Source organism: Ursus maritimus, unplaced genomic scaffold (genome assembly GCF_017311325.1).
Source record: "Ursus maritimus isolate PB19 unplaced genomic scaffold, ASM1731132v1 scaffold_16, whole genome shotgun sequence".
NCBI classification, from domain to species: domain Eukaryota; kingdom Metazoa; phylum Chordata; class Mammalia; order Carnivora; family Ursidae; genus Ursus; species Ursus maritimus.
In genome coordinates, this window is record NW_024424008.1 from 60,902,538 (window position 1) to 60,919,385 (window position 16,848).

At 36.8% G+C, this 16,848-nt stretch overlaps 1 long non-coding RNA gene across 2 annotated transcripts in view; it reads right to left on the reverse strand.

The window, feature by feature from the left end:
• The window catches only part of LOC103662445, a 512,157-nt gene that overhangs the window by 16,671 nt on the left and 478,638 nt on the right, over positions 1 to 16,848 (reverse strand). For both annotated transcript variants that reach the window (XR_568454.2, XR_005835098.1), the window contains exon 6: positions 9,050 to 9,100. This is a non-coding gene — a long non-coding RNA (uncharacterized LOC103662445). The remainder of the gene's footprint in view (positions 1 to 9,049; positions 9,101 to 16,848) is intronic.

Genomic DNA, 16,848 nt, shown 5'->3' on the forward strand with positions numbered 1-16,848 from the left:
AGCATAAGTGGAAAGAGAAGCGGAAAGCGCTCTCTGCCTCTGGACAACTGCCTGAATTTATATTGGAAAGGAGAGTCTGTATCAGGAAGAGAGCTATTAACAAAGACCCCTTTTTCTTATGAACTCATCTACATAATAGGGCAACCACTGTTTTTCAAAATATCTCCCGCCAGTGGCCTTCCTCCCCTTCGTGTCCTCAGACCCCACCCCTATCCTCAGCTCAGATAAGCTTCACGTTGCCTCACTGTCTTTGGAATTCCATGTCTGTGTTGATTCCCCATATGTACGCCCAGTAAATATGATTTTATCCTGTAAATCTGTCTCATGTTAATTTGATTCTAAGTCCAGCTAGAAGGACCACAGGACAGAGGAAGGCTTTCTTTCCTGACACAGGCATACATACAAGTGGGATACCAGTTTTAGCTTCCAACCATTCTTTTTGTTTGTGTCGTTAATGCAGCTTTCAAGTGTTTTGCTCCTAACTTCACATTTATCACATTATCTGTTTTTTATAGCATGATTGTGCATAGTGCAGTGATTTTTAGGAATGCATGCATTGCATGAGAGCAGAAATGGTTGTAACATCGAAGTAAGATTATAAAAGGAAGAAGTGAATTAGGTGATTCTTCATATATCCCAAAGCAGGAAGTATAATCAGGCCTCATGGGGCATCCTAATTGGATTCTAAAAAATTTGGGGGAACCAGGAAAGCTACTGTCCTCCTCTCCTAGAGCCAAATGATCTCTTTTCTCTTCCTTCTGCAAGGTTGTTTTTTTATGTTGTTTATTCATTTCTAATTACTATTAATGAATTTCCTCTTCCTCCCTAGCACATTAAAAATATGGCTGCCCGTCAGCCTTGGAGTAGGCAAGCTGAAGAGGTTGACTACTGTGGGTTAATACTACTCCAAATGTTTATGAGAGATCATTTGATTAACAAATGTTGGGATAGAAGAGACTCCAAAATTGTCTAGAGATTTTATTTTTATTCACATTATCACATTATAGAGTTCAATTATTAAATGAGATACTATAAATAAGTTGTGAAATGTGTTACAAAAGATTGAGTTGAGCATATTTGAAACTTGAAATGCATTTTTGTTCTCCACCATGATGCTAGGAGTGGTATATAAGTTTTTTGTTTTATTTTGTTTGTTTTAAACAAGCCTGCTCTTAATATTTAACAATTCAGAGAATTTTAGCTAGCGGGGATCTTGATCATCCTGACAGCCATCTAATTCCCAGGACAAGACACTGAGCTCCAGAGACATTGTGAATTTCCCAAGACAGCATTTGTTACAGAGTGTCACTGCAGCCAAAGTGGCAACGGTAATGCTATCCTGAGTTATGGTTCCTGGCAGCCGGGAACCAGAAAGTACCACCAAAAATAAAAAGAGGGAAATGTGTCCTAACCTTATCCTACTGTATTTCTGGCCTTAAAGAACATCAACAATCAGTAAATTAAATATATGTTACTGGCTATTAGAAACCTTCAAGTTTCCACATGGTGAGGATTTTTGAGCAATGAAAGCTGGAAATTGTCTTGAAAGACAAGCATTGAATATTAACAGATGACTGAAGAGAGAGAGAGACAAGAACTCCAGAGAGATACAGCTGTGAGGTGTTCATTTACATTTCAAAGGGGGATGAAGCCCAGGATAATGGAGACATTCCAAAAATTGCAAACCAGAGGTGTCTTTTCAACCCTACTAAAGGGATTTATTTTCATTCCAAAGGGCCAGAACCAAGGGACTTTACTTTTTACTTTCTACAGAGACTTTTTTCTTGAGGAAGACTAGTTTGCTATTCTTCTCCCAGGAATGGAGAACTGCCTTGCAAGCCATCTTATATAAATTCAGAGAATCATAATTGTAGCGCTCTTTTCCAGTAGAACAATCCCTATATGGACAGGTCTGAGCACCTGGCCCTCATCACATCTCCCTGACATGGACAGAAATGGGATATGCATGGGGCGCCTGGGTGGCTCAGTCATTAAGCATCTGCCTTTGGCTCAGGGCCTGATCCCGGAATTCTGGGATTGAGCCCCACATCGGGCTCCTCCGCAAGAAGCCTGCTTCTTCCTCTCCCACTCCCCCTGCTTGTGTTCCATCCCTTGCTGGCTGTCTCTCTCTCTCAAATAAATAAATAAAATCTTAAAAAAAAAAAAAGGATATGCAGAAATGATAGTTAATGCTGAGATTAATAATAATATCCTTTGATTCAGACACCTCATATTTGCATTCAGGAAAATAAAAATAAATAGACATAAAAAATGTATCACTGGGGAATGGTAGTATAAGGAGCTCTGTGAACCTTGCCCTATGAAACAACCAGAACTAATAAAAGTGATAAAAACAAATGAACCATGAGCAAAAGATGAGTGAATTTGTTAGTAGCAATCACTTTAGGAGAAAAACAAAGCATTCCTTCAGACTGAAAGCAAGAAACACAAAAGTGTTTTAAATCTACAGGAAAAGAGATTTGAAAAAAGTAATTATTTCATTACAAAAGACAGTTTTAAAATATATTTCTTTCTTCCATTAACTGAGTTATAAAGCAACTATAAATCACAATGTGTATGTAATTATACCATTGTAATTATATCAATAGAAATACAAAATGTATATCAGTAATAGCACAAAAGGGGGAAGAGTGAATAGACCTCTACAGGATTACTATTTCTAACTCACTGGAATTAAGTGAGTATAAATCTAAGGGAGATTCTGATAAATTGAGATGTATACAGAAAGCCCTAGAGCCACCATTAAGAAAATAATTAAAAGTGTGCAAAATTATTACAGAAATTAAAACTAGAAACTATACATTTAATAAAAAAATAATGATAAAAAGAATTATATGTACTTCAAAGTAGAAACATATAGAAAACAAAAGGCAAAATGGCATGCATAAACTCACATATATCAATAATAATGTCAAATCTGAATGGATTAAATCATCCATCCAAAAGGCAGAGACTATCAGAGTGGATAAAAAACAAGATCCAAATATATGCTGCCTATAAAGGACATACTTTAAATTCAAACATAGAAGTATTTTGAAATTAACAGGAGAGAAAAGGACATATTATGCCAACAAGCATAAGAAAGATAGAGTCAGTGCTAACATTAGACAAGATAGACTTTAAGACAAAAGGGTTACTAGAGATAAGAGGGATGCTTTATGATGATAAAATGACCAGTCCATCAAAAATACATAACAATTATAAACATACATGCACCTAAAAACAGAGCCCAAAATAAATGAAGCAAAATCTGACAGAGTTTGAAAAAGACACTCAATTTAACATTAATAGTTGAAGGCTTCAATGTTCATTTCAGTAATGGATAAAACTAAAAAGAAGGTTGGCAAGGAAACAGAAGACTTGAACAACAATGTACATCAACCAGACCTAACAGGTATCTCTAAAACACTCCGCGCAAAAACACCAGAATATACATTATTCTCAAGTGCTCTCAATTTTTTCATTGGGCACGGGTCAGACCACAAAATAAATCTCCATAGCTTTAAAAGGACTGACATCAAACAAAGTATTTTCTCTGACCACAATGGAATGAAATTGAAAATCAATCACAGAAAGAAATTTCACATATATTTGGAAATTTAAAAATATAACCCTAATTAACCACTTGATCACAGAAGAAATCAAAGAGAAATTAGAAAATACTTGGAGGTGGATGAGAATGCAAGCTACAATATATCAAAACTTCTAGGATTCAAATAAAGCATTCCTACAGGGAAACTGAAAGAATTTTTAAAAAAAGGTATCAAATATAAAACCTACTTCCCATCTTAAGACATTGTAAAAATGAGCAAACAGAATCCAAAGTGACCAGAAGAAAAGAAATAATATTAGAGGCAAAACTAATGAAATAGACAAAAGGAAAATGACAGAAAAAGTCAATGTTGTAAAAAGTTGGTTCTTTGAAAAGATCAATAAAACTGACACTCTTCTAGCTAGGCTGACAAAGAAAAAGGAGAGGAGATTCAAATTACTAAAATCATGACTGAATAAAGGGACACTGCAGACTTTACAAAAATTAAAAAGGATTATACGGAAATACTGTGAATAACCACATGCCAACAAATTAAATTATTTAGATGAAATGGACAGGTTTTGGCAAAGACACAAAGTACAGAAACTGATTCAAGAGAAATATAAAAGCCCAATAGAACTACAAAAACTAAAGAGATGGAATTTGTAACTTCACAACTTCCCACTGAGAAAAGCCCAGGCTCAGCTGACTTAACTGGTGAGTTCTACCAAGGAGTTTTGGAAAAAATACTAATCCTTTACAATCTCATCCAAAATGAACCAGAGGTAACACTTCCCAAGTCATTTTATGAGGGCAGTATTACTGTGAAACCAAAATCAGGCAAATGTAAACAAGAAAAATAGAGACCAATTATTTATTATGAATATAGGCACAAGTATTCTCAACAAAACACTAACAAACAAAATCCAGCAACATATAAAAGGGATTACATACCACAGTAAAATGGGATGTATCCCAGGAACGTTACCCTGATTTAACATAGAAAACCAAATGATGTAATATACCCTATCAACAAAGGACAAAACTCACATGATTGTTTCAATAGACACATACACAAAAGCATTTGACTAAATCTAACACCTCATAATGGTAAAAGCATTTTTAAAACTCAGTAATGGAGTCTACTGCCTCAACTTGATAAAGGATATCTAAGAAAATCTCACATTATTATCATACTTAATGGTGAAAGACTAAAATGCCCAAGAGAGAAATAAGGCAAGGACATCCAGATACTCCCTTATTTTACTTCATCTTGTACTGGAGGTTCTAGCAAGAACAGTTAGGCAAGAGAGTGAAATAGAAGGCATCCAGGCTTCAAAGGCAAAAGTAAAATTATCTCTATTTGCAGATGAAGGGTTTTGTATACAGATGACCCTAAGGAACCCACTAAAAAATTATTAGAACTTATATATCAGGTCAGTGAGGTTGCAATATCCAATATCAATATTTAAAATCAATTCTATTTCTATCAACTAGTAATGAATAATGTAAAATCAAAGTTAAGTAAATAATTCCATTTACAATGGCATCAAAATTAATATGCTTAGTATTAAATTTCATATAAAGGTGGTATGAAACATATACCCTGAAAATTATAAACTATTTTGGAAAAAAATTACAGAAGACCCAGTAAGTGGAAGAAAAACCCATGCTCATAAATCAGGGGAGCTACCACCATGAAGATCTATAGATTCATCCCAATCTCTATCAACATCTCAGATGGCATTCTTGCAGAAATGGACAACCTACTCCTAAAATTCTTAAGAAAATGCAAGAGAACGAGAATATCCAAAATCATATTGAAAAAGAATAAAGCTGGTTGTCTCATACTTTTCAATTTCAAAAGTTTCTACAAAACTACAATAATCAATACGGTGTGGTACTGACATATGTTCAACATATCTAGAATTGTTTTGAAAAATAAATCCTCATATTTATGGTCAATTTCTTGACAAAGATGACAGAACAACTGAATGGAGAAAGAACAGCACTTCCAACAAATGGCAGTAGGGCAACTAGATATCCACACGCACAGTACACGCAGCTGATCCCCTTCTTTACACCACACACAGAAATTAACTTAAAATGGATCATACACCTGATAATAAGAGTTAAAACTATAAACTCTTAGAATAAAATATTAGAGTAAATCTTTGTAACCCTAGGTTAGTCAAATCTTTTTAGATATGCCACCAAATGCATTAGCAACAAAGAAAAAATATATAAATTGGACTTCATTAAGATTAAAATCGTTTGTGCTTCAAAGAATACCATCAAGGAAATGAAAACACAGTCCACAGAATGGGATAAAACATTTGCAGAACATATATATGATGAGGGACTTGTATACAGAATATAAAAGAACACTTACCACTTAATGATAAAAAGACAAAAATTAAAATGAACAGATGAATGATATGAAAAGACATGTCTCCAAAGAAGTTACACAAATGTTTAATAACTACATGAAATGACACTCAATGTCATTAGCCATAAAACAAACACCATTCGAAATATAATGAATACCAGTTCATACCCAACAGAATGGCTATTACTTAAAAAAAAAAAAAAAGACAGATAATAGCAACTGTTATCAAGAAATCAGAGAAATGTGGAAACATTGTAACACTTATAGATTGTTGGTGGGAATATAAAATGGTGCAGCTACTTTGGAGACAGTCTGGTAACCTCATAAGCAGTTAATCATATGGCGCCCATATAACCCAGTGATCCTACTTCTAGGTACATATTCAATACAACTGAAACCAGATGTCCCCACAAAAACTTTCACATGACTGTCCATTGCAGAATTATTCCTAATAGCCAAAGAGTGGAAACAACCTAAATGTCAATGGATAAATAAACTGTTGTCTACCCATACAATGCTATTGTATCCATCTACACAAAGGAATAAAGTATTGATCCCCACTGCAACGTGAGTGACTCTTGAAAACATGCTAAGTGAACCAAGGCAGTTACAAAAGACATATACAGAATAGATGAATTATGAAGACAGAAAAGAGATTAGTGGTTACCTAGAGCAGGAGGGTTGGGGAGGAAGTGAGCAGAGTCTCTTCATGGGTACAGGGTTTCTTTGGGGATAATGAAAATGTCCTAAAACTGATAGTAATTATAGCTGCAAAATCCTGTAACTGTATTAAAATGATTAAACTGTACACTTCAAATAAGTTGTCTGTTACATGAGTTATATTTTAATAAAGCTATTATATTAAAAATTGTTGGCATTTTTTATCATCTTTCTACAGATTGTACATTGCCAGTGAAAATGTCAAGGTCAAAACTACTAACTAAAACATCAGTGGGCAAGATAAGCCCAGCCCCTGATGAACACTGAATGGGAATGGCGCTCTCGGTCCCAGCCCACCTCTACTGGGCACTAGTCTGCTCCCTGCCCTGCCTCCATACATTGTCTCTCCCTTCCTGACCCTCACCAGCCTGTAGGCTCCAGGCTTTGCCTTGTAGCTAAAGAAATTTCAGACTGAACAGACAAAAGAGCTTCAGTTTCTCAATATTCCCAGGAGACTTCATGAGGTTTACGCTGATGGGACCAGTTTAGGTACTAGGATCAGCCTCTCATTCTGAACCAATCGTGGCAGCAAGAAGACAAGAGAAATACATTGATTCAGTGAGGCCCACTGTCCCTGACATAACCACGGTGGTAGGAGAAACGGAGATGCACACCCACTTCACAGTCACCTGCAATCTCTCTGACCACATGGCTGACAGTAGGGAAAAGAGGGTTCAAAGAGGAAGACCATAGTGTGGGAAGAGACCAGGAGCAGCACCAAAGTTAAGCAGGAAGTAGCCAGGCAAACGGAGTGGGAGAAAAGAAATTGAAAAATGCAGCACTCTATTTTATGCACGTCTTGGTCAGGTATGTTAATTGGTTTATGTTTTATCCTAAGAAATATTGTCTGTAAACAGTTTTAAATATGAACACGGAGTGTTCAGATTTGTAGCTCAGAAAATTTATTCTGGCTGCAGTAAGAGATCTATTCCCCATAGGGACTGGATTTCCAGCATCCCCTAGACCTTCTCAGTGCACACGACCCTCCCCAGCAGCTCTTTAAAATTCCCAAGTAATTGTGCAATAACTCATAAACTTCTGACAGCAGAGGCTCAGTTCAGGCTAAAGATCAAGAAGGGACCTTATCAGGGAGATAAAGGAGAAGCTGGTCAATTGGGGGCCACCTGCACTTCCAAAGGTTCCTTCCTGGAATACAGCATCTTTTCTCCACACAGGAAGATCATTTCATCCATCATTTACCTACTACACTCCAGATATTCTGCAAAGTGCTGTAAGGATACAAAGATAAACAAGACACTCTCCCCCTTTTGAAGAGTGAATAGTGAGGCTGGAGAAGAGATAACTACCCTTAGGTCCATGAAACAGACCAGTGGAAACTGTCTTCCCCCTTGAACTTGTTCAGCTCTGGTTCCTAGTGTTACAGGCACACAGCAGGCATCCAGCGATCACATGCTGGCTGGCTGAGTGCAGAGAGGAACTCGGGGCAGCCATCGTGCAGACCAGCATTTCTGCTGCAGAGGTAAACAGCAGCCAGGAACTGGCAGCATTTACCTAGGTCTTTGAAAGACAGCTGAAACTTACAGCTAGAGAAGGAACTAGATGAAGAAAGCACGAGGAACTTCCAGGAGGAAGTGCCGTTGAAACCAAAGCCAAAGACAAGGTGGCAGGAAATGAAGAGAACATTTAGTAAAAAGAAAACTGTATTCTCTAAATTTGGATCGAGAGAAAGGAGTAGAGAAAGAGCTACATAAAAGAAACAATGGCTTTTTAGGAGTGGGGTGAAGGTGACAATTTGCTTCCGGGGCTACAGAGCTGAGGAGCTTAAAGGAGGAGTACAACAGTCTATTTCTGGATTTGCTTTGTGCTGGGGTGGACAGTGGGGGGCAGGGACCTGGCACTGGGAAGCCAAAACAGAGGCAATGACCTTGGCCAACCAAAAACAATCATAACCTGTAGGAACTGTATCACATTTTCATTAAACTATAGGCTGCCATCCTAACAAAATCAATAATAATTATTTCCCTAAACATGCCTTACAGAAATATTTTCCTACCCAATAAATTCTGTAATGAATCACCACTACAGGTGTTTTTTTTTTTAAGTGAATGATTGAAGACTTTTTCTCCCCAAGATTTTAATGATACACTAACGAGCAAAAACAAACATACATTTTAGCAAGGACAATATCATTACTTTTTTTCCTGAAAGAATGAGTTAAAGCATTGTCTCCTTACCGTAAATATTTGTATTTTATTTTAGGTATCTTGCTAAATATTTTAACAAATTATTCAATGCTAATTTTAAAGCTTCTACCACGTAACTCAAATAACTAGAAAGGCCATTGTCATGCTGATTCTAAGTAGGTGTCACTATTTTTAGATGAACACTTTAATCATTGTAATTGTGTTAGTAATTCTGATACTTACTGCCCGAAGCACTGACGTTGAAGACAGTTAGCCGGGCCTTCTGGGTCTAGCCTGGTGGTAGAAAGAAAAAAAGAAAAATAACTGAGAGCTGATTCCTAAGAAAAGTCAGAGACTTGCTCATTATGTATTGAACATAGTAGAATGCCTCAGATATATTTCAAATTAAACAGTCACAGCAGTGGGTTTTGTAAGGGGCTGGTACTCTTAGGAAATGCTCTGAATTCCTTATGGAACAGGGAATATCTCTTGTTCCCTAAAACAAAAAAGATGTCTCCAGGCATCATTAGAAATTGCTAATTATTTTTGAAAAACAAGAAGCCTGAGGGTGATCCAAACAGCACCAGGCAAACCCGAAAGCCATCAGGGAAGGGTTCATGTTCACTGTGGCTCCCCAGCCCTGCGTGGTGTTTCTTAAGGAGAGCTGTGGGATGACTGCCTCGCAACAGTCACGGGACAATTCCATAGGAATGAAGATATCTGAACTGAATCTCAGATCTTTACAGTCAGTATCCATGAGCCAGGGGTCCCTAGAATCTGCATTTTAAAAAGCTCTCCAATTTTCTAAAACCAAGGTTTCAGAATTCCTTCACAAATGCCAGTAATTGCCATTGTTAAAAAACAAAACTAAACAAAATAACACACCACACACAAAAAAAGCACCACTATTTTAAAAATGTTTTCCAAGCTACTTTATTTAGGGGGGGGCACATTCAGGGGGATCTTACGTGAGGACAAATAAAGATCAGAGAGACAAGTCTATGCAGTTCCCAGATCTTTGAGTTAGCACCCCTAGGCTCCCCTGCAACGAAAGTGGCAGCAGAAGGGTTTCCTGTTAATTCCATCTCAGACTGTTTTATCTCTGACAGTAGTGTCATCTGTATTACTTGCTTCTTCCCCACATAAGACAGAGGGTTTCAAGGGCAACGCTGTGTGTATGCATTATAACGCTCCGCCCGCCGGGCACAGCCCCTGGCTAGCTGAGCGCCCAATTCCTATTAGGTGGACAAATGCCTGCTGTCTCCATAAAGCTCCTATTTTAGAAAGAGTCTTTCACTTCAATTGTAGTGCATTTTGTGAAAAGAAAGACCACCCAGATGAGAACAAGCAACAGCTATGTTTTCTGACTGTAACAGATTATAAAGGAGCCAGTCACCATGATTGCATTTGGGCAGATACTCACAGGCAGGCATGGGAGAGCGGGGAAAGGACAGGGCTTCAGGTGCGCGCTGCCTGGAGGGTGCTGGGCTGGGGAAGCTGGGGGGGCTGGCCAGAGTCCGCACCCCGTGTGACCGGGCTGGAAGGTATATTTGGCTTTTGGCAGTTGGTCCAGAGTTGGAAGCAGAGGCAAGAATTAGAGAAGCTGCCAGTTATTAAGCAAGCCCTTCCCGCTCTGAACTAATTACTGTCGGGGGTCACTGTTTGGTTTCCTGGCCTGGTCACTAGAGGGTCCCAGGCTTAAGAAAGTTACAGTTTAACTTGTAGATTTCTTTCTTTCCTTCCTTCCTTCCTTTTTTTTTTTTTTGAAGATGAAATAATCTCTCAGTGGTGGGACAAATGGTCCCCAAATTTTTATTTCCCCTGTGAACATGAACTGGTTTTGTCTCTAATGCAGTGACCTCAATATAAAATTATCTCTAAGTAATGACTTTACACATGTTCTTTGAACCAGTTAAAACACCCTCCTGGTTCCTTCATTAATTAATGATTACAATAGTTTTTGGTATGTGTATGTTGTATATGTTTATGAATCATGCTTTTAATCTTTTGAAAAGTATATTTGTAACAGAGATGTGTTCAATACACCATTTGGCGTGCTTTAAGTTTTTCCACTATTTATTCCCTACAGGTCTTCACCCAGCGCCTTGCACGTAATATGTGTCCAATACATGTTTGATGAATTAATAAGAATGGCTAAGAGTTGCCCCACACATACACTTCCTTCATTCCTTTTTAATCACAGGAGTAGAATCTTATAATCTTTAATAAAAAATAATATTTGGGTAGTTCTTTTTTCATGAAGTAGTTAATATTTGGCTTACTAAATAAGCTAATTAAAATGTGGAAATAAAGTGTATTTATTTGCTTATCTATCGGCAAGAAGTAACCTGCATTTTTTAATGAAAAACGAGGAGTACACAAATAAGTCAGCATTGCAATGAAAAAGGTGATCGCCACTCTCAAAGGTCCACACTGCCAGGTGGCATTTCTCAGAATAGGTATCTTTATAGACTCCAAGCCCAGAATGTGGCCTGAAATAAATGGCACTTGAAATGGATTTAGTTTCTCATCACAACATAAACAATTTCAGAGTGAAGTTTCCTACATCCAAGCAAGGAAGTTCTTCAGCCACTTGATGGAAACCAATCCACGGGCTAGCCAAGAAACGCAGTGGGCTTTAAGCAGAAAAACATGAGAAAATAAATAAGCCACAGAGACACTGAATGAGGAACAATGACAGACAGAACTTTGAGCTTTGAAACAAACATATAATTTTCAGAAAGTAAATATATTTGTGAAGTAGTTCTATTCAAAAGAAAAGCAGTTTCATATAAATCACAGCAGCAGTATAGAAAAAGGATGATACATAAGTCCCAGTAGCTTTCTCTAGAGAATGAAGAGCCGTATTAACTCTAAAAAAATCAATCAACGTAATTCACCCTATTAAGAGAATAAAGGAGAAAAACTATATGATCATCCTAATAGGTGCAAAAAAGCATTTGACAAAATTCAATACCTATTCCCAAAAACAACTTTGCACAGATGGGAATAAATGGAACTTCTACAATCTGATAAAAGGCATCATAAGAAAAACCTACAGTTAACACCACACTTAATAGTGAAATATTGAACTCTCTCCCGATAAGATGAGAAGCAAGTCAAGGATCCTCACTATTACTACTTCTATTCAACACTGTACCGCAGGTTTGCTTATGTAAAAATGCCTAAGGCATCTAAAAACACCTACGAGACCTCGTAAATGGATTCAGCAAGGTCATAAGCATAATACATGGTTAACAGATAAAAACCTACTTTTTAAACATATATTAGCAGCAAAGATTTCAAAAATTAAAATACAGTTTAAAAATCCATTTACAATAGCATCAGGAGACACGAGTCATTGACATTTTTATTCACCAGTGATTATGCGAATTCTGTCTTGATGGTCTACATGCATGCTCTATTTTGGACAGTATTTCACACACAGTCTGATTTAATCTTCAAAACAGCTTTTGAGGTAGATTTTTTTTTCTATATTACTTGTCCAAATGACACAGCTAGAAAGAGACAGAGACAGAGTAAAAATATGTACTGAGGTACTCTAAGCTCACCTTGTTTCTATTATATGTACCTCAGGGAAAGTCATATATTATTATGTTATTAGTCCATTAATATTCTGATAGGTCATTTTCCCATAGATATAGATAGACCAAAAGTAGTTTTGGAAAAGTGTGTGCATTTTACTTTAATTTTTGAAGATTCTATTTATTTTAAGTAATCTCTACAACTATAGCATGACACTCAAACTCACAACCCCGAGATCAAGAGTCACGCGTTCTACCCACTGAGCCAGCCAGGTGCCCCAAATTCTGTGTGAAGTACTTTTATTCATTATAAATAAATGTTATAGGAAAAGTGAGACTGATTCACATAGGGAAAAAGCAAAACAAATTTTAAAAGAAGAAAATGGTACTAATAGAAATAAAAATTGGTGTCCCAATATGGGAGAAAAAGAAATATACTTCAATATACTTAGTTTTTTTAATGTCTTAAAGTATTAAAAGTATCAACCCACGTGGACTTAAAATGAAACACTAAAATATGCAGACATTAAAAGAACTATATTGCTATCTTGGCAGTCCTTCCTACTGCTTTGGTGACTTCTGGAAGAACTCACATGGCTCAACATAAAGTTATTCTCATGGCTAAGATTTATTACAGGAAAGCACAAAGGGCAAGAACAGCAGGGAAAAAATAGACACAGGTGAAGGCTAGAAAGGACACTTAAAGAATTTCTTGTCCTTTTGCATGGCTTGCACAAAAATATCTTATATCTTCAACTGTGAACTACAAGGACACATAAGAGAAGTTCTTGCCGGGAACTTCTTCAAAGGTGGTTGGTCATCAACCTACGCATTGCCAGCCAGGTGTGGACCCCAAACTTGGCACCAGGTGTGCTTCACAAACCTTCATGTTCACTTTCAACATGCCCACAAACTCTTTCATCTTGACCCACTGCTTCCCTCTGTGCAGAACAGTATCACTACCCAGGAACTACGTGAACATTCCCGCAGTTTGCTTCTCCGAGTCTGATAAGGGGTCATCACCAGGGCTATAGAAAGAAGTGAAAACGAAATGAAACAGATCTATTACATTAATTACCTCCTTGAAACTGCATGAGGTCATCTATAGGAAGTATGTTGACAGGACTTCTGCTTGGAATAGTGATAAAGGCCTCTCTTGAAGGGTAAGAAAGTGTCAGCAAAGGACAGATCAGGCTAATAGAACAGCCTGACCAAGATTCTAAGGTCAAGAGATAACTTTTACTGAGCAGCATTCTAAGCAATAACTAACCTTCTGTCTATGATAGGACTGTCTCTACCAGGGGTGAAGATCCTGGGGTACAGTCTGGGGTCATGAACGAGCACTGCCTAAAAGTCTGAGTTCTTCCTAATTGTGCTTTTTTGCATAGTTTCCTAACATTGATATAGATAGATAGATAAATAGATGGACAGATAGACAAATAAACAGACTATGGGAGCTACTTTTTGAACTGATAAAAATAAATATGTAAGAGATGTGTGTCCCCTAAATATTAAAAAAAGTTTACACCTGTATCTGATGCACCCTTATGTACCCTGCTTTAGCTCAATAGTCACTTAATATTTATTTTGGTGTACTGCTGCGGTCTGAGCATGTTAATAGACTGATACACATAAAATATTTTTTTCCCAAGTATCATTTTGGTTCTGTACATGAAAACATAAACAGCCTTTAAAATCTTTATTATTATTATCAAAAAGGACAACTGTCATATGCTCCATAAATATGCATTCAGTTCATATTGTAGTCAGTGCCATGATCAAAACACCACCATTTTGGGAAAAGGAAACAAAGTTCCACTGCAGACTTAATGAGCAACAGCTGCAGAGAACAGAGTCTACAACTGTATCTAAGCGGAGTGAAAACACAGGTGGACTCAGACTCTATGAAAGGTTTGCTGCTAAAAACAAAACTGAGAAGAAAACATGAGATATTGTATTTAACAATTAAAGAAGTATTAAAGAAAGTGTCATTATATATGTTATTTACTTAGTGTATATGAATTCAGCATTACAGAAGTATAATCAATCCAAATTGACTTCCTGAGTTAATATGACTTTATTCATTTGTTATAATCTAGAGAGAGATGATGGTATTATTTCATATTATATGTAGGAACTTACACACACAAAAATAGCTCTTATTTCAAGTAGTTTATATATTTTGATGAGTAAAGATAATATAAAATAATGAAGAAACAAAATAAAAAGAAAACAAAAATGCCTAAAACCCTTTTAAATATCTGAAATGAAAAGAGCTACTATGAAATTAGAGTTATAAAAATATGAACACAATATATAGAAAAATTAATCCCTGAATTTCAGAAGTGGACATTATAAGTATATACAAAGATGGCATGCAACTTTAAAATTTTTGTCATCAGTGTCAAATCAGGAGAAAAATATGGATTATATTTTTCCATTTAAAATGAAAATAGTTTGGTTGAGTGGAATTGGGGGAAATAATTATACCTCTTTTTCTTTTTTCTTAAAAGCAGGAATGTCAATGAAAAAACTGGTAAAAGACAAAAGTTAATATTCAGGAATATTTTTAAAATAGATATTCTGGTTATAAAAGGAGTAAAAACACAGCACAGGGAATGTGGTCAATAATACTGATATAACTTTGTATGGAGACAGACTTACTATGGTATTTTGTAATGTATGCAAACGTGAAATCACTATGTTGTACACTGGAAACTAATGTAATACTGTATGTCAACTACACTTCCATTAAAAATTTCCAAGAAATAAAGAAAAAATGCAAAGCATACTTCTCATCCACCCTTGAAACTTTACCAATTGACACTCCTCTATGTTCTCTGAGGATCTCGTGTAACTAGTAACCATCTTATGTGCAGGAAATAAATGTTTATTGTTTTATGTGTCTTCTTCCCCCCCAACTAATCCCTTCAAGCATTTGAAAATATTGTGGCATGAAATAAATTTTGTAAAATATTTCTACAAGTAAAAGTATAAAAGAATAAGGAAAAAAAAGAGAGAGAGAAGCAACTTTCTAGTTCTGAACCTGGAAGTTTTTTTGACTGCATTGTTCAAGGAGTTGCTCTTAGGTGGTTTTTAACCTTCGCTGTGTGGAGACATGACTAGTGGACCACCAAGAGGGAATTCTGAGGGAAACCAATCTTGGGAAGATTAGCAGAGGTGGAGGACCCAACTATCAAGAATGAGAACCAATACAACGGAGGTACAAACTACCCCAGGACAATATTTACAGAAAGGGCAGTGAACAATGACAAATGCCACATAGGTGGGTAGGGAAGACAAAGATGTTTGATTTGGAGTTTAGGTGATTATTGATGGCTTTGGTGGAAGCATCTTTATTGAAAGGCAAATTAGGATAGATTTTTCTATTATCTATTACTGCCTAACAAACTACCTACACTAAAGCTTAGTAGCTTAAATCAACCACTTTATTTTTTTTTTCATTATCTTGTGGAACAGGAATTCAGAAAAGATTCAGTGGGTAGTTGACTCTGATACACTCATAAGGCATCAGCTCGGGACCCTAAGTCAGGAGGATCAGCTCCTAAGAGGGCTTTACCACTCACATGCCTGATACCATAGTGCTCTCTGATCTCTCCTCTCATACCCTCACCACTTGCACGCCTCATTGAATATAGCTCTGCATTTTCTAGCACCTTCTCATAGCACAGTGATCTCAAGGCAGCTATACTTCTTACATAGAGGATTGCTACCAAAAGACAGAAAAGCAGAAGCTCACAGGCCAGTTAAGGGCTATGCCTGGAATTGGCACAAAGTCACTTCTGCCATATTCTATTTGTCAAAGCCATACACAGTTTGATGGTGTTCAAATGGCCAAATACACTGGGTAGTGACATAGGATGGAGGAGTTGCAAGGTCACACTGAGGAAGAGCATATACCGTACTGAGGTCATCTTTAGAAAATACAGTTGGCCACAGAAGAAGTAAGGAAATTCTAAGCACTACTAGGATGATGAGGAAAGTTCAGTGTGTTTGGTAAACACTGAGTGGCTTACAGTAGTTTCAGCAGAAGATATATTTAAGGGACTGGAAGGGGAGTAGATAGACCTCATAACATGAGACCAGAGAGTTGAAGGAATACCAAGATATATGTAATTCAACAGGCTAGCTATTTTTAGTTGTGAAGTAATATAGTCAAACTTGTAACTTCCTTGATATATATATATATATATTTTTTTTCCAGTTGACAGGTTATTGACCTGAGTCAATGAAAGCAGTATGGAGAGACTGAAGTGAGAGGCCAGTTTGGAGGCTATTATGGTAAACCACATAGAGGAGCAGTTTGAATTAAAATTTAAGCAATAGAAATAGGAAAGAGGAACTGACTGAAAAGATGATTCAGATGTAGACAACATCAGAGTAAATGTGGAAGGGAAGCCCACAGAAAATGTCACTGAGATTTTCTGGCTCTAGGCAAGACTGAAAAAATCATTAAAAAAATTTTTTTTTCCCTCA